The sequence below is a fragment of the Rattus rattus genome, chromosome 3, assembly GCF_011064425.1.
Source record: "Rattus rattus isolate New Zealand chromosome 3, Rrattus_CSIRO_v1, whole genome shotgun sequence".
Classification (NCBI taxonomy): Eukaryota; Metazoa; Chordata; class Mammalia; order Rodentia; family Muridae; genus Rattus; species Rattus rattus.
In genome coordinates this window covers 216,843,128-216,862,940 of record NC_046156.1, presented here as the reverse complement: position 1 = coordinate 216,862,940, position 19,813 = coordinate 216,843,128, and the positions used below count along the sequence as shown (strand labels likewise).

Below are 19,813 nucleotides of genomic sequence, written 5' to 3'. Positions count from 1 at the left end.
TGTTCCCCTTTCTCCACATCCTCGCCAGCATTTGCTGTCACCTGAGTTTTTGATCTTAGCCATTCTCACTGGTGTGAGGTGAAATCTCAGGGTTGTTTTGATTTGCATTTCCCTTATGACTAACGATGTTGAACATTTCTTTAGGTGTTTCTCAGCCATTCGGCATTCCTCAGCTGTGAATTCTCTGTTTAGCTCTGAGTGTCCTTCATGGAGCCTCATGCTCACTGATTTTGTTGGACCAGCTTAGGAGCCTCCAGCGACCCTCGTCTTTTCACCTTCCACTTTCCAGTACTGGGAATACAGGCAAGTGTCACTGCTCAGTTTGTATCTTGCTGCTAGAAATCTGAATATGCAAACAAACACATCATACAAATAAAATAAAAAGTAAACGTGAATAAAAGCAATTGTATTTACAAAGAATTAGGCAGCTAAACAAAGATACACAATAGAATGCATGGTGCTGGTTCTTCCAGTTGTGGAGGTCAGCATACAGAAGAATGTAAATCGACGCATTCTTGTCACCCTGTACAAAGCTCAAGTTCAAGTGGATCAAGGATCTTCACATAAAATTAGATACACTCAAATTAATAGAGAAAGTGGGGAACACATGAGCATTGGGGAAATTTCCCTGAACCGAGCACCAATGGCTTATGCTCTAAGATCAAGAATCAACAAATGGGACTTCATAAAATTGCAAAGCTTCTGTAAGGCAAAGGACACTGTCATTAGGACAAAACTGCAACCAACAGATTGGGAAAAGATCTTTACCAATCCTACATCCCATAGAGGGTTATATCCAAAATATACAAAGAACTCAAGTTAGACTACAGAGAGCCAATTAACCCTATTAATAACGGGGTATAAAGCTAAACAGAATTCACAACTGAGGAATCTTGAATGGCTGAGAAGCACTTAAATAAATGTTCTACCTCCTTAGTCATCAGGGAAATGCAAATCACAGTGACCCTGGGATTCCACCTCATACCAGTCAGAATGACTATGAACAAAAACTCAGATGACAACAGATTCTGACAAGGATGTGGAGAAAGAGGAACACCTCTATTGTTGGTGGGATTGCAACCTGGTACAACCACTCTGGAAATCAGTCTGGAGGTTCTTCAGAAAATTGGACATAGTAATACCTGAGGACCTAGCATGCACACACACGCACGCACGCGCGCGCATACACACACACACACACACACACACACACACACACACACACACACACACACACACGGTACGTACTCACTGATAAGTGGATATTAGCCCAAAAGTTGAGATTACCCAAGATACAAACCACTGACTACATAAAGCTCAAGAAGAAGGACGACCAAAGTGTAGATGATTCAGTCCTTCTTAGAAAAGGGAAGAAAAATATTCATAGGAGGGAATAAGGTGAAAAAGTTTGAAGCAGAGACTGAAGGAAAAATGATTCAGAGCCTGCCCCACCTGGGGTTCCAGTGCATACACATACAGCCACCAAACCCAGACAATATTGCTGATGCCAAGAAGTGCATGGTGACAGGAGCCTGATATAACTGTCTCCTGAGAGAGCATGTCAAGTACAGAGGCAGATGCTTGCAGAACCATTGAGATGGGGTCACCACTGGAGGAGTTACAGAAAGGATTGAAAGAGCTGAAGGGGCTTGCAACCTATAAGAACAACAATACCAACCAACCAGAGCTCCCAGGATCTAAACCACAACCCAAAGAGTACAAATGGATAGACCCATGGCTCCAGCTGCATGTGTAGCAGAGGATGGCCTTGTTGGGCACCAATGGGAGGAGAAGCCCTTGGTCCTGCCAATGCTGGACCCCCAGTGTAGGGGAATGTCAGGGCGGGGAGGTGAGAAGAGGTGGGTGGTCGGGTGGGGGAACACCCTCATGGAAGGAAGGGGGAGGAGGATAGAATAGGGAGTTTATGGATGGAAGACCGGGAAAAGGGATAACATTTGTAATGTAAATAAAAATATCCAAAAAAGATGAATGTATTAAGAAATTCTGTTTTTTTTATTTTTATTTAGGAATGATACATTTTACCATCAAGGTAATATTTTAGTCCTCCAGAACAATGTGAAGCAGTATTGTAATATATTATTTTCTCAAAATCTCATCAGTCATTGGTAACAGCAAAATTACATCATTTTGCACGTAACTGAGGCCCGTGAGCATTTAGTAAATGCCCAAACCTAGTTCATGAGATAAAATGTAGATTCCAGTTGAAGTTTGACTTAGTCTAGCTGCTTTGCTTTACACTTAATCTTACATTGTTGGCGATGTCAGACTGCATAAGGAGTCTGCGTAAGTGTATGTTGATTTAACACTTGTATAAGAATTGAGCTATCACCGTTAGTAAATAGCAAAGAATGTAAATACAGCGAGAAAATTATGAGGTACTATTCAAAGAAAACTATTTGTTTCTGAAAATCCAATTTCATTGAGAGGCCAGAAGGAAATTTGTATTATCAAATCAATGGAGTGCCGGAGGAAAACAGAGCTGGTATATGGTTACACTGTGAGCTACTGTCTCATAAAATGAATGCCACCTTTTGGAATCCTTTAATGGCCACAGCTTAAGAACTGCAGGGAACTTGAACTCTCTTCAAGCATCTGCTCTGAAGTCAGTGATATTGACAATGTTTTATCCAAGTAAGCATCCGTCCTTTGTTGTCAAACATTAGTAAGAAACAGCAGGCAAGTGTGGCAAAGAGAGAATATATTTATTCTGATTTTAAAATGCTAAGTGTAGTAGTTATTAATTGCAGTAAAATATAATTAGATTTGCATAGAGCGAGAAAGCAGTACACTTCTCTGTAATTTCCCAGTCATTTTAAATGAAAACATAGGAAGCCAAGAAAGCAATTTGATTAAAACTCTTCACTTTCAACATTGGTAATTACCACAATAATTTTTTATTGCAGCAGCTTTGAACATTACTTATCTATTTAATTTGATGATGCATGTCATGAATGTACGTAACTGCTAGAAGACGATAAGGTAATGTGCTTATCATTAGTGCCTACTGATGTGTGAATTAAACATTGACAGAAAAGATGCTTCTCACAGGCATGTAAATGTTAATTAAATTGATAAGTATAAAAACACTTGAACAACTTTCAATTTAGGCAGTTAGAGGGAACGGTTACATGTCAGTGCCATCTCGCTAGGTATCTTGGGTTAAAGGAAATAATGTATCGAATACCCTTCTCTAGGCTTGTCAACAGAAGTTTTCCTAAATTAGTACTGATATAAATTTTGAATATTACAATGAAATAAAACATCATTTATGAGATAATCTACTTGTGACTAGAAAGAAGAAACTGGTAGGAAACTCTAGCATACTTTTAAAATTGAATTTGTTTTTAAAATTATTTTTATTTTATGTTTAGGAGTTCTTTGCCTGCATGCATATCTATGCACCACATGTATCCTGGTGACCGCAGATGCCAGGAGAACACATCGAATCCCCTGGGATTGGAGTTACAGACAGTTATGAGCTTCCATGGATGCTGGGGACCAAACTTAGCTCCCACGGAAGAACAGAGTCCTCTATCTCTCCACGTGTGGAATAGCATTTGAGTGGTTTCAAGGGTCTGGCGTAAAGAGAGGTAGAAGAGGTGGCGCTGCTGTGCTTCTAGTTGGTGGACACGCATATGGAAACCTCCCTTACCCATAGGAGATGCAGTGGTAGTGGAAAGAGAGCACCCGGCAGGGGGCAAGGGCAGTGCAATGAGGATGAAGCCTTCTTCTTAGGGAAGATGTTGAATCTGAAGGGGCAAAGGCGTGGATATGTTCTAGCTTCTCTTCACGGTTTGTTTTTGTTTGTGTTTTCTTGAAAAAGCTCTGGCAAGTTGCTGTTCTTACTGTATGGGTTAGTTAAATATTTAAGACTTCACCACCATCTTTATCTATTGCTGAATATTACCTGTTCCAAAGTAATCAAAGGCTATTATGAGTGACAGTTTTTATTTTTAAAATATGGCTACCATAAGACCTGTTTAAATCCATTCTCTATAAGAAATGAGCATTAGGGATTATAATATATAGTGTGTGCATGTGCTTGTGTGTGTGTGTGTGTGCGCGCACAGGTTCATATATGAAATCAAGAGGTAAATCATATCTCACAGGCATAGAAAGTATCGTATGTAGAGGACCCTCCTGAGGACCAGCGTTTCAGAATCTCTGGCCACAGGTCATTCCTGGCAGCTGGGAGAGACATAGAGAAGGCAGGTCTGCACCTTGAAACTCTGCACCTCCTCTTTCCAGCCAGCGCCAAGCAATGGGCATCTCTCGGGACACCTGGTACAAGCACGGCAAGACTGGGTGAGGAGAAAACCCTACGGCAGGAAGCAGAAGCATGAACTGGGACAGCCTGCTGCCAACACTAAGAATGGCCCTTGCAGCATACACACAACGGAGTTCAGGAGGCAGTAAGAGGTACTGTGCTGTGAGAATGAATGTGGGGAACCTTTCCTGGGGCTCTGAGTATTGTACTCGCAAAACAAGGATCATTGGTCTTGTCTACAATGCATCCAATAATGAGCTTGTCCGCACCAAGACCCTGGTGAAGAACTGCATTGTGCTTATTGACAGCACACCGTACTGGCAGTGGTACAAATCCCACTGTGCACTGCCCCTGGACTGCAACAAGGGGACCAAGCTGACTCCTGAGGAGGAAGAGATTTTAAACAAAAAACGACCAAAGAAAATTGAAAAGAGATTTGGCAAAGGGAAAAGAATGCCAAAATCATCAGTCTTTCTGGAGCAGCAGTTTCAGCAGGGCAAGCATCGCGCGCTATAGCCTCAAGACCAGGCCAGTGTGGCAGATGTGCAAGGAGCTGGAGTTCTCTCTGAGGAAGACCAAAGCCTGTAAAGACAAATGAACCATCATTCACAGCTCGTATAATAAAGTTATTTGCTGATTATATATATATGTAATATATAAAACTTCATATCATATATATCATATGCAAACCTTCAGTTAACTATTTCCATGTTATCAATTTTTGGAAGAGATTTTTGTGGGGCTGAAGTGGTAGTTGGTGATTCGAGTGTTTCTAGAGGACAGGGGTTGGCTTGGAAGCATCAGCATGGGGTCGGTCACAAGTGCTTGTAACTCCAGCTCTATTAGATCTGTTCCTACTTCTGGCCTGTGTGCATGTGGCAACACACACACACACACACACACACACACACACACACACACACACACGCACACACACACATGTGACAGCAGTCCAGAGCTTAGTAAACCCCCAGATACTTCAGCACAACTGACTCCATGGTGGATTACTGTTTGGGTTGTAGAACTCAGCATGTGGACACCACCACCTGCTACAACTAAAACAAAAGCCGAATCCATCAAAGTTCATAGTTCTGGGGAAGTCTCGAAATGTACTAACTCTGCTTTTTGGATTCTGTAGTTTTGCTTCTGGCTAACTGTTCTCGTTTACTGAAGTATGTCAGCAAAGAACATGATTTTTGTGCTTAAAAGCTCACCCTGAGAAAAGCTCAGGGCTATGTTAAGATCCTGAATGCCCAGTTTAGGTAGTTGCTAGCCAGATAAGAGTGAATAAAATTTCTAAAACCCATGTTTGAGGTCTTCTAGGTGGATACCCCACAACACACACACACACACACACACACACACACACACACTCACTTTAAATTTTCCTAATATTTGTATTTTTTTTTTTTTTTGGGAATTCCACATCATGTACCTCAATCCCACTTATTTCCCAGGTCTTCCCAACCCACCTCATCTTGTGACTCCCCTCAAAAAAAAAAGCAGCAGAAAAAACAAACTGTCTGATTTGTGCTGCCCATATACTCATTGGAGCACAGGCAAACTCCCAGTGACAAGGTCCATAAAGAAAACTGAGTCTTCCCTACCTGCACTCTGTCAGAAGCCCTCAACTGTGCAAAGCTGTATTTCAGAATCCTTATCACAAATTTTAAGAGTTTTCTTGTATGGCTTCCTGTCTAGGATGTTAATTTCTTTTCGGATGTGGGATGGGGTCAGGGTAGTGCTTGTCACTGAAGCCTTCTGTTGTCCCCTCTTCTCAACTGTGAGTCTGTAGTCATAGATGCAACTGCAAAAGTTGCTGCCTTGACATTTACAGTAAGTAGGAGTACAGATCATGGATGTTCATAGGGTCTCAGGTGTCAGTACAGACTACAGACATCAGCATGGCCCTCTGCTGCAGCACTGACCAGACACCATGGTCTTTCTCCGCAGCAGCGCAGCCTATGGACATCAACACGGCCTTAGGCAACAACACAGACGATGCACTTCGAGTGGTCTTTGGTGGTAACATGTGCTATGGATATCAACATGGTCCTCAGCTGTAACAAGAATGGACCCAGACATGGCCTTAATTGACACCATGACCCATGGACACCAACATGGATTCAGGTAAACTTTAGTTTCTTTTAAATACAATTTTTGTTGAGTATTAAATTTATTGAAGACATTCTTAACATCCTAAAGTCAAGTAGAGCTCCAACATCTGAGGTGTGGGCCTCCTAAACTTCAATCAATAAAATGTTGTAATAGAAAGTCAAAAACCAACTTGACTGAAACTAGTAGTTGTTCAGTTGAATATTGTCACACGTACTTGGAAGTTAGACACAATGGTTATAGCTATCAGAAAAAGAGGCATTCTACTCTTTCGTTTGAATGCTGCTATTTTAGAAGATTAACGTTTTCCTCCCCTCTCCTCTCTTCTCTTTCTTTCACTTTTTGGTATTAGCACCGGACCTTGCAAATGTTAACCTAGTGCTGGTTCACTGAATTTAACTTCTGGTTCAGTTGAGTTATTTTATTACATATTCATGTCTATTCTGTATGTGCATGTGCACATGTGTGCGGATGCCTGTGGAGGCCACACGGGGGCATCAGAACCACTGAAGCTTGAATGGCAAGCAGTTGTGAGCCACCCAGTGTGGGTGCTGGGAAAGCAAACTCTGCGACCCTAAAAGAACAAGAAAAGCTCTTAGCGTCGGAGCCTTAATTCCAGACTTTTCCCAATGAGAAGAGCTGCACTTTTACTTTTCAGGGTGAGACAAAAAAAGTGATGACGCTGAAAGGTGAGTGGAAAATTAATTTCTTTTACTGCTAGTGCTACTTATGACCTCAGATAGAGGCAGATCTCAAAAGAAGCAGTGTGAACTGTGAGCAGAGGGTGTTTATAAATTTCCTGCCTTTGCTTCCACTTACTATTTTAAATCATTGAATCATGGAAAAAACATTTTTCTGTCATGTACTTAAAAATGTTTCATGATCCATATGCTTGCTTGCTTATTTATTTATTTATTTATCTATCTGTTAGCCACTACAGTCTTGCTACGACACTCTTGTTCAGTGCTGATGTTAAAACTGATCTGTACCTGGCACTAGCCTATGATTTTGCCTTCAGCAATACAGTGATCCAATGCTCAGTTCCTCACTTTGATTCAAAGTGAATACTTGTGTGTGGGTCCTGCAATTATCCAGAAACTATTTCCAAACCTTTCATTTGATTTATTTAGTTTTCAGTAACATTAAGAGATGGTGCATCCCTTTATTTCTAGCACTGGAGGAGCAGAGAACTACATGGTGAGATCCCATCTCTATTGTAGTAGGAAAATTACAAATCATTACATATAAATGTATACTGAAGGAAGCTGCATTTATGGGAGGAACATCATAAAATCTATTGAAGCCTCTTAGCTATTTGAAGCATGTTATAATCTTGAAAGCATGACTTAATAGTACAAAAATATCAATCGTACAAAATTAATAGATATATGTAGTGGAATCCTAACTATCACCAATATAAAAATTTAAAAATAAGCTGAATCATACTAATCAGACATTAAAAAATGAGCCACAAAGAATAACCCAAAAGGTAGGAAAGATGAACAGAGAGAATTATTTATCTTAGTAGATACAATATACAGCATTAAAAATAAAAACTATCAAAAATGCTATTGTTTTAGTTCTGTGCATTTTAAGTCAGAGTTTCACTGGCCTGTGTCTGCTTCCTGAGTGCTACATTGGCAGCACACACGATGCATTGTGTTCGGGCTGCGATTATTATAGAACCACACGTGTGTTTCTAAAGAGTAATGTAGAATGCTCAGGCTAGTATGCAAAGGATTTAATAGATGATAATTATCTGGGAATAAATGTTTCATTTAACAAAACAGTGTTAACACAACCAGTCATTCATTTAGAAGGAAGTAAAAATCAGTTTCTTTGACTCTTGCTATCATAGACAAAACGTAAGTTCTAATAGAAGTAATGGTGCACACAGTACTAACCCCTGGAAGATGTTACCAGGTTTCTACCGTTTACTGGCAGACATCTTCTTTATGTTTTCCCTCCTTTATGTGCTGCTGAGATCGAAAACAGGACTTTTCTTGTTAAGCAAGCACTCTACAACAGAGATATATTCTCAGGCTTAATTTAGAGATACTTTCTTTTGTTTTTATCATTGATTTAAATGTTTTTATTTAAAAACATATTAAAGACCTTCGTGGCACAACTTCTTCCCAGCACAGTTATGTCATAGCCATACCAATTACAATACAGTTACAACCAATAAATCGGAGAGGGGAATTCTGACTTTAAACTTAAAAAGAGAGGAAGGGCATACTTCAAAGCAAAGTTAAAAAAATACTTTCAGAGTAACTGCCAACACAGCTGTTTTATATTGGCATCCATCCCACTGTCTAAACAATACAGACACAGGAAGTGCTGGGAAATGGTGTCCCAATACAAGATATACAGATGAGGTAATTTACAGCACAGAAGCTGTTACTCTGTAAGCCCGGACCCTCCCTACCCTCCACCAGTTCAGATCTTTAAAACGCTCCACATTTCTGCAGTGACTGCTTGTTTCTTTTAAGCTTCAATTTATTTTAGCAGGCTCTTAGGTGGCACTCCAGAGTCCTCTGCATTCACTCTCAGCTCCTGTAGAGGTCTGATGTACCAGGAGGCCCAGTTACTTACAGCTGTCCACACAAGTCTATAGATACTTTGAAAGCTTGAAGATAAATCATGGTGTATGTGTGGATTTCCAGTTGTGGAAGTCTTTGTAAAGGATGTGGCTTTGTTGGAGGCGTGCCAATGTATGTATGAATGACTCTGAAGTTTCCAAAGTCCATTCTGGTGCTGTTATTTCTCTCTGCCCTGTGTATATGAATGAAGACATATGCTGTCATCTCAGTTACAGCTCTAGCACCATGCCTGCCTGCCTACTGTCATGCTTCCCATCATGATGGTCATGGACTCACCCTCTAAAACTGTAAATCCCAATAAAACAATTTCTTTTATAAGTTGCATTGGTCATGGTGGCTTACAACAATGTAGAAGTAACAAAGAGAGTAAGCCACTACTCCCTTCCTAAAATGAAAGCCACAGAAACCATATCTAAAATTTTAACATTGTTACCTGGAGAAAGGAAGTTTTATAGAAATGTAAACTAGCAAGACAAACATATAGAAAAAGAGAAAGAAGTACAAATTATTACATAAAATCTAATTCCTACAATAAGTTCCCTTCACCACATTTTCATGGTATCTCTGAATTTCTGATATAGATTTTTCTTTCTCAACCTGGACTTCCCCCCAAAAATGTCAGTTATAAGACTTTTGATACTGGGTTATGGAAACCAGGAGAGTCTTGAAGAAATGTGGCATGATGGCTTCTGCTTGTAATCCCAGCACTCAACATACTGAGACAGATGGACTCCTGTGACTTCAGGTCAGCTTGAGTTACAGAATAAGACCTTGTTTATCAAAAATGAAGAGGAAGGACAAAGATGATAATGATGAAGATGAGGTCATCAGCACTTCAAAGAGATCTTTCGCTTGACTGGAAGAACCTTGGGTGGTCTGTTGTTAAGAGCTTGAGCAACAGTAAAGAACATGTTAGAGAAATCTTGGTGAAAGCTGGAAAGAAAGGACAGTCTTATCATATGTCCCAGGAAAGTTTATCAAAATTGTCACAGCACTAATGTGGTAAGCAGAAAGTGGATCCAAGGAACACACAGACCTAACTGAGAACATTCAGACATGACTAAATAATTTCAAAATAATTTTTGTAATGAAGGAGACGTGAGAAGCATATCAATCTTCATACTCCAAACTGAGTAGTTTTGAACAAGATTCAGAAAAAAAGGAATAGTTTTAAAACAAAAATATATAGGTGATATAAAGAAATCAGGATATTTTGTGTTTAAAATGAAACTTGTTTCTTTTCTTCAGCTTCTTTCTGACAAAATACTGAAGTTAGTGATGCCATAAGAGCAAGGTCACGTCTAAGAGGGCAGGTACTGATTTCCTTTGTCGTTTTCCTTTTGTCATGTGTGATGTGATGTGTAATTCAAAATAATGTGAAGAAACTATAAAAATTTAACATACATATGCATAGTATATTTAATCATTTCTCCTGCAACACTCAGATTTTCTAATATATTTCTCTCCCAATTTCCTGTCATCCTCCCCACTTCTCCAAATCAGCATAACCCACTGATTCCATTTAATCTTTACTGGTGTGCACAACACATATCATGATTTCTTTAAATGAGCATATGATTGGTGGAAACAATCATCACATTTTGTGCCTTGCCTGTTTCTTTCCCTCTATAAGGATTTTCTTGATTTGATAACTTTCTAACATCCTTCAAAGAAGTCTTTGATGTTAATTTCAGAATTTCAAGAAAAATGTACTCTTCCCTGATTAATTTTGCTTGCTGCTGATTCATCTTCTCTGAATTTGAGATATCATCTGTCTCCTGTTAATTGGCACTCATCTTGTTTTCTCTCAAATTTTCAGTTTCAAGTAGCAGATCCTTTCCTTTTTCTTTTCATTAAGTTGTAAATGTTGTGAGATCCTTAGTATCTTGCATGGTCCAATTAGGGCCAATCATAGTTCTAAGTCCAGAAAGAGAGGAGAGAGAGAGAGAGAGAGAGAGAGAGAGAGAGAGACAGAGAGAGAGAGACAGAGAGACAGAGAGAGAGAGAGATACAGAGAGGCAAGAGGTACCCACGCAAACATAAGCACACCACAAAGACACATACACAGACACAGACACACACACACACACAAATCACTTAGCGATTTTAGCTACTCAAACCAGTTCTAGAACTCTCTTTAACAGTTCTAGAACGCTCTTTAACAGTTCTAGAATGCTCTTTAAGTGTGAAGTACAGATGCTCATATTCTTCGTTGCCTTATAAACCCCACTGAGTTTGTTTAATGCTAACTCCTAAGGACCATGTGGCTCTTTTCTAAGTCTCGTCGATCTGAAAATCATTGCTATTATGCTGCCTTTAGTATTTTTTATTAAAAAATCTCTTGAGGAGATAGATATCATTGGTCTCATTTTCTTCTGCCTATGACCTTGGTAGTTTTTCCAATACGCCCAGGGACCGTTGGATTGAGACATTCTCTGTCATTTGTCTCCTTATATTCTTAACAGCACACATGCCATTCCTCTGAGACAACTCTGATACCTACCCCAAGCAAGCTTCACACTCCACTTTTATCATTATTCTATCATTTGAATTTATTTTCTTCATAACATTGACAAAAATATCAAATTACTCTCATTTATTTATACTATATTTCTCTTTATTTTTGTTTCCATTCTAAACTCATATATAAAGTCCAAGAAAAAGATACTTCTATTTCTTTCTTCCACTAGTTGTCATATTCATAAATTATGGCAGAATGCCACACTGCTAGTGCCAGAGAAGTATGAATAGACACTCATCCAATAAATGGCTGGATTCTCATATTCTTCTCTCATTATCAGGGAAACCAGCTCACCCCAGCAGTTCTTGATTCTATGAACTTGGCCTAGTATTGACTTAGCTCCAGGCCAACCCAGGCTGGAAACTCCAGTACCATGGGAAGGAAACTTTAGGTTTGGAAAAAACCTCAAGTCACTTATAAAAGGGATTGAAATCTTAGATTTCTTATTATTTTTGTGCCTACTAGTCAAAATATTGGTGACTGCCTGTAATAGTTCTAAATAGGTACTAATAGTCAACCATGGACCCAGGAGGAACTTATAGAACTCTACTTTTCCCTGATGAATTCTTGGTTACTGATGAATTCTGGAGAGTAGTATTATTTTCAGTTACTTCATTCCTGAGGAGTCAACTAGACTCTAGTAAAGAGTTGCAAATACATGTCACACAGATGCTCTTATATACACTCAATGGATCACACAGCACAACTCCACAAAAATAAGAAAAACCATGAATGTGAAAAATAACTTGTAAAGATGGTGGGGAGTAGAGGTAGGAGAAGGATGACAATGAGAATGCATGTTATACATATGTGACATTGTAAAAAAAACAAACTTGGTGAAAGTTAAAAAGAGAATGTCTTTATGCTTCAATAATCCAGATTTGTGATGACCATATCAAAATAGAATTCTATCTTAAATTACTACTTGTCTAATTATAGAAAGGTTTGACAATATGTAAAGATAAGTGCTTTCTTTTCAAAAATATTTTATTTTGTGCATATATGAACATTTTCCCAGCATGTGTAGATGTCAGCCACTCGCACGTCTGTTGCTCACAGAGGCCAGAAAAGGGTCTCAGATAGCTTAGAACTGGAGTTGTACATAGCTTTAAATCATCAATGGGAACTAAGACGTGAACTCAGTTCCTCTGAAGAGCGGCCAGTGGTCTTAATCATTGAGCCTTCTCTCTAGTCCTGATACATTATTTCTTTATTTTAGATAATAGTCAGAATTTTTTCTCATTTCAGTGCATTTAGTGTCTTAAATAACTAACTGTTAATCTTATTTAATGTCAAATAGGTAAATTTCTCTCTCATTCTGTAAAAGTATGGAGTCCAGAGAAAGTCTGGTTAGGTTCAGCTTCTACAAAGTGATTTACCATAACTAACTTGGAAACGTTTTCATTCTTATAAAGTATTCAGCTTGAGGAGCTACAGCTCAGTTGCGGTGAGTGGGTTTAACACCGCAAATCTAGCATAATAATAGCACCAGGCTCTCCTCTAGGTTCTATTCAACCACAGACTGTGATTTCGGTTCTGAAGAAGGTGCCAGTATGAATTTCATCTTGTGGCATTCAAGCCACTCAGAAAGTGGTTCCTCCAGTAACATTTGTGCCACTGATGCACCAGTAGGCATATCTTGTCAGGCCAGCTATTATTAGAGTTTTCAAGGGTTCACAATGGCTGCTGCTAATTACTTCTCTCCTGTGATGCCTAGCACCTTACAGCTCTCATCCTGCATCAGAGAAGTTTCTTTTGTAAGTAAGTGGTGATTAACACAGAGATCCTCAACTGCTCAATGTGTAGAGAATAAAAGAGTGGAGTATTAAATGACATTTATATAAGACCGCTTCTCTGAATGCTTAAGTATTTTTACAGAGGAAAAAGAAAAAGATGAGAGCCAGAGTGTTGGATGACTATCACTAAACATTTTCTGGATAAAACTGGGGCATTACATATATGCACCCGTAAAGGCGACAGCACACTGAAGGCTTCGGTCCAGACAAAATACCAGCATGTTAACAGGAAGTGAGCTACATGAGGAGTTATTGCGAACTGTTAGTTTCAGAGAATGGGAAAGTCAGTTTTCTTTATGGATGTGACACCTAGTGGGCGAATCCTAATCCAGGGTAAGTCCCATTAGCAAGTATTTGGACAGCACAAGTTGAACCTGATGGGTTAAAAAATAGAGGACAATACCTTTGGTAGATAGCAAGGTTGGGGTCGACCAGAGAGGAGCTCAGGAAGGGGAGAAATAGCATAAAATTACGTTGTATGAAATTTTTGAAAAATTAGAAAAATGTTATTTAAATTAATAAGCAAGAGGGAAAAGAGCAATTCAGATGACTAACATGAACATGTTAAGCACAAAACTGCTGTCCGTATTGCCACATTTGTGTGGAGGAAGAGGGCTTCATGGGCAAGATCAGATTTAGAACATCCATTCTTCGCCCCGGTTTCTAATGATAGTTTAGGGCATGTAAAATCTTGAGAGTTAGAATTAATAATTCTAGAATAATTAGAATTAATGATTTCAGTAGCAGTGTGGATTGGTAATTATTTTTCTATGTATACAGTTTAAATCTGTGAATGGCGGTTATTTCACTATATATAATCCACTTGCAATTACAGACTCAGTGCAAATGTCATGTAGTAAGAATTGCAAGATGTCAGCTCCTTCCCACTCTATGTATATTTTTCTTCTGTGCTGGGACAACCTGTGTCAAGCACTGTGAATCATTGAATTGCATACACTAAGTGAGAGATTAAGTGACTAAGTTAAAGTCATTCTGTACTTTTAATGAGAAATAGACAAATGATACCTTCTAGAAGGGGGAAAAGCTTATCTTGCTATCTAACTTAAAAGAGGTAGACAAAGAGTGAACTTGATTCCCAACTATATAGACTCTAAGATTACCTAAGAGATATGTCCCTAAGCTGGTTTGAAAGGGTTTTCCTGGAAGGATTAACTTAGGACAAAGCTACCTCCCCTGAGTTGGGGGCACTGTTTGACAATGACCCAGATAGAAAGACATCTGAGAGAGAAACAGCTTGTTTTGACCTGCATACATTGGTTGCTTCGCTACTTGCCTGTGATCCCACTGCATGTTCTTTGCTGACATCAGAGCTTGGCTCCTTTGACCTTTAATCATGGACTGAAGAGCAATAACTCTCCAGGAGTCCTCTAGCTTCAGTACTAGGTGGGGACTGCTGAATGAGAAGCTAACAGGTTCTTTCTGGTGTACATATAGCTATTGCTGAACTGTCCAGCCCATGGCCCACAAGGCAATCTGACAGAACCTCTTTTTTGTAGTACACATTCACTCTAACATTTCTGTTTCTTTGGCTAATACACAAGGCTAATGTTAACAATGGATCACTAACAATGGATGTGTAGAATCTAAAAAGTCTTTTGCTTTGATCTAGCTTCTCATTATATTTCCCAGTTTGGCCTTAACTGGTGGTTCTCCTACATAGACTCCTAATGCTAGGATTACAAGTCTTGGGCCCTATGTTTGGTTCTAAAATGGCACTTGTAAGAACACTGCTCCTCAATGAAATCTTAGAGATGTGTTTAAATCCAGCATTTAAAAAAGAGGGAGATACAGGATAGCTAAAACTATCCTCAACAATAAAAGGACTCCCGGGGGAATCACTATCCCTGAACTCAAGCAGTATTACAGAGCAATAGCGATTAAAAACTGCATGGTATTGGTACAGAGACAGACAGATAGACCAATGGAATAGAATTGAAGACCCAGAAATGAACCCACACACCTATGGTCACTTGATTTTTGACAAAGGAGCCAAAACCATCCAATGGAAAAAAGATAGCATTTTCAGCAAATGGTGCTGGTTCAACTGGAGGTCAACATGTAGAAGAATGCAGATCAATCCATGCTTATCATCCTGTACAAAGCTTAAGTCCAAGTGGATCAAGGACCTCCACATCAAACCAGATACACTCAAACTAATAGGAGAAAAAGTGGGGAAGCAACACAAACACATGGGCACTGGAGAAATTTCCTGAACAAAACACCAATGGCTTATGCTCCTAAGATCAAGAATCAACAAATGGGATCTCATAAAACTGCAAAGCTTCTGTAAAAGGCAAAGGACACTGTGGTTAGGACAAAATCGGCAACCAACAGATTGGGAAAAGATCTTTACCAATCCTTCAACAGATAGAGGCCTTATATCCAAAATATACAAAGAACTCAAGAAGTTAGACCACAGGGAGACAAATAACCCTATTAAAAATGGGGTTCAGAGCTAAACAAAGAATTCACAGCTGAGGAATGCCGAATGGCTGAGAAACACCTAAAGAAATGTTCAACATCTTTAGTCATAAGGGAAATGCAAATCAAAACAACCCTGAGATTTCACCTCACACCAGTGAAAATGGCTAAGATCAAAATCTCAGGTGATAGCAAATGTTGGCAAGGATGTGGAGAAAGAGGAACACTCCTCCATTGTTGGTGGGGTTGCAGACTGGTACAACCATTCTGGAAATAAGTCTGGAGGTTCCTCAGGAAATTGGACATTGAACTACCTGAGGACCCAGCTAAGAATCTCTTTGGGCATATACCCAAAGATGCCCCAACATATAACAAAGACACATGCTCCACTATGTTCACCAACAACCTTATTTATAATAGCCAGAAGCTGGAAAGAACCCAGATGCCCTTCAACAGAGGAATGGATACAGAAAATGTGGTACATCTACACAATGGAATATTACTCAGCTGTCAAAAACAATGACTTTATGAAATTCATAGGCAAATGGAGGGAACTGGAAAATATCATCCTGAGTGATGCAACCCAATCACAGAAAAACACACATGGTAGGCACTCATTGATAAGTGGCTATTAGCCCAAATGCTTGAATTACCCTAGATGCACAGAACACATGAAACTCAAAACAGATGATCAAAATGTGAATGCTTCACTCCTTCTTTAAAAAGGGGGAACAAGAATACCCTTGGCAGGGAACAGGGAGGCAAAAGATTAAAACAGACACAGAAGGAACACCCATTCGAGCCTGCCCACATGTGGCCCATACATATACAGCCACCCAATTAGACAATATGGATGAAGCAAAGAAGTGCAGGCCAACAGGAACCGGATGTAGATCTCTCCTGAGAGACACAGCCAGAATACAGCAAATACAGAGGTGAATGTCAGCAGCAAACCACTGAACTGAGAATAGGACCCCCGTTGAAGGAATCAGAGAAAGAACTGGAAGAGCTTGAGGGGGCTCGAGACCCCATATGAACAACAATGCCAACCAACCAGAGCTTCCAGGGACTAAGCCACTACCCAGACACTATACATGGACTGACCCTGGGCTCCAACCCCATAGGTAGCAATGAATAGCCTAGTAAGAGCACCAGTGGAATGGGAAGCCCTTGTTCCTTCTAAGACTGAACCCCCAGTGAACGTGATTGTTGAAGGGAGGGCAGTAATGGGGGGAGGATGGGCAGGGGAACACTCATATAGAAGGGGAGGGGGAGGCGGTAGGGGTATGTTGGCCCGGAAACCGGGAAAGGGAATAACAATTGAAATGTAAATAAGAAATACTCAAGTTAATAAAGAAAAAAAAGGCATACAAATGGAGAAGGCAACATGTTCCTAGAGTAAAATACTAAGAATGGCTAACACTCCAGACTAGTTAGAGTAGAAGTACTCCTTCACTGTTAATAAATTAATCATCAAGGGAAAAGTTGGAAAATTCACACCAAAATTTAAAATTATACATTTTTCCTCCACTTCACTGTTAGCAATTTATGTAATAAATCTATAATCTAATGTACATGTATAATCTAAGACATTAAAAGACATAATTCTGCTGAAAATTTAAATAACTAAAGAGAGAGAGAGACAGAGAGAGAGAGAGAGAGAGAGAGAGAGAGAGAGATGGCTCAGTTGGTAACATACTTGCTATGCAAGCATGGAGACTTGCAGTCACATCCCAGGGTCCATGCCAGACGGCCAGGTATAGTGGTATTTGTCATCCCAGTGCTGGGGAGGCAGAGACAGGTGGACTCCAAAGGCCTGCTGGCCAGCCAGCTTAGTTTAATCAGTGAGCTCTGGATTGCAATAAGAAACCTTATCCAAAAATCAAGACGTGGAGGCAGAGGAAGGAGGATCTCTGAGTTCAAGGCCATCCTGGCTTACAAAATGAGTTCTGAACAGCCAGGGGTCTGCTGCACAGAGAAACTGTGTCAAAAGCCAAAAACCAAAAATCAAAACACAACAGAAAAAATCAAGATAGATCAAAAATGACAGTTGGGATTGATCTGTGTTTCCCACATGAATGTACGTCTGCATGAACATCTATCTACCCATGTGTATGTGTAACTTCCAAATACACCTGGACTCACCCCTTTCCTCTTTTGCAAGCATGCAGGAGGTATAGTCTTCCTCTTTAGACTCTACTTGAGCAGTAACTCATTCTGGTCAATGGTCTCTTGAGATGTAACTCATTCTGGTCAACGGCATCTGAGCGGAGGAAGAGAATAATTTTATCATGGAATCATGGTCACAGGATTCTGAAGATTTCTTTGCCTTGTCTTCAGTGTTTCAGGAGGCTATGTACAGCGGACGATGCAGCCACGTAAGTGGGAGAGCCCTACAGTGTCTCAGGAGGCTACACACTGCAGGTGATAGGAGAGCCTCCATACACAAGCTGCCTTAGTGACTCTGAGTGATCTATATGGAATGTGTAGCACTGGCTTCTGAACCACTGTGCCCCTAAATGACTGCTGGTGAGTGAGTGAGAAATTATTGTGCTTGGATCCTTATATTTTGTGGTCCAATGTTACCACATTATACTCAAATCTAAATGTGTAATGTAGTTGGGAAATGGAAACTGCCTTGAGTGTTTTTTAGCTCATCTCTAGTAGGATAGATTTATAAACATTTTATAGATACTTCAAACTGTCTCCATATATTTTTTTACAGAAGTAATTTGTACAACATGTGTTTTTTAAGGGGAATACTGTCCCAAGTTTTCTTAATAGTTTTTAATTAAAGCAAAGCAATCCACTGAATACCTGTGTATCCTGACAAAGACACCTGATTCTATGTAAACACAAAGTGGAAAATTCAAAGACTTCTGTGATTTTAATTCATAAAAGCACCCTTTATTCCCACCTAAAAGTAGCTTTAGTTCTTAAAACTTGTTAATTTTTATCTTTCATTTTCCATAGAAATTAAAATTTGTATTATTACAAGTTAATCTTGTTTGCTAATTCCAAAACTATCCCAAAGGAAAAACAACCCTCTGAGCTGCAAGACTTTGAAATAGAATAGTAAATCACTGGATAGATAGCACCATATATCATATTAAACACAGGGAACTCACCACAAAATCATTACACTAAAAAGAGACAATTTTGATTGATTAAAATGGTATGGGCTGCATAGTGTTAAATCACTGTGAGTGATATGACATTATGATTTTACATACCATAATTCTGCCAAGACAATGAAGGCAAAAGGCATTGTCATCAGATGATAACAGACAATAAGAGGATTCCTGATGTTAGATTTATTACCTGGTTTAGATTTAGAAAGAAGTAATTCTTGTCCTGTTCCACTTATCAAACGACTGTAAATTCAGTGATGATGTAAAATTCTAAGGCAGAGCCACTTATACGTTTGACAAAGTGCCAGCCATAAAATATTTATTGTTCTCAGTGGTTCTGCCTTACACACTTAAATATTTATCAGAAACATAAGCCCATCTGATAAATGTTTCTAATCTTTGGGACTAGACTTTTTTTAAAAAAAAAACAACTTAGATTTTTCATCAAAAACCACTTCTATAGTTTTATTATATTAATAATGTTAAGCTTATGATTTGAAAAGTCAGCATGTGAGTTTTGAAATTTTATTCTTAACTTCTGATGTTTAAGTGTGGGATTTTTGAGGTAGTATTTACCATGTAGAAGTGGGGAAGTGTTCTTATTTCACTACTGGTCTACAGGAAGTCTAGCTTTCTGAGTGTGTCTGTTTACTTACATTACAGTTGGTTTCTAGATACAGTCTGAGAAAGTCTGTGGATGTTCTCAAGTGTGTAAGGTGGCAGTGTTAATTACTTCTACCTCCTCACTGGTTTTTGAAGGGCACAGACACAGGAAGTTCTTCTCAGGAGACGCACCAGTAACTGTGCCAAGGATTGCCACCTAAATCAGAAGAGGGAAACAATAGACTAATCAGTAATCTGTGGGGTAGCATGTCATGTCCTCGGGTCTGGAAGGCAGGAGTGGATGTTCTTAATAG

At 39.4% G+C, this 19,813-nt stretch overlaps 1 pseudogene; it reads left to right on the top strand.

Moving 5' to 3' along the window:
• The first annotated feature begins 4,282 nt into the window (after window positions 1–4,282).
• On the top strand, window positions 4,283–4,857 carry LOC116896089 (annotated as a pseudogene).
• The last annotated feature ends 14,956 nt before the right edge of the window (window positions 4,858–19,813 follow it).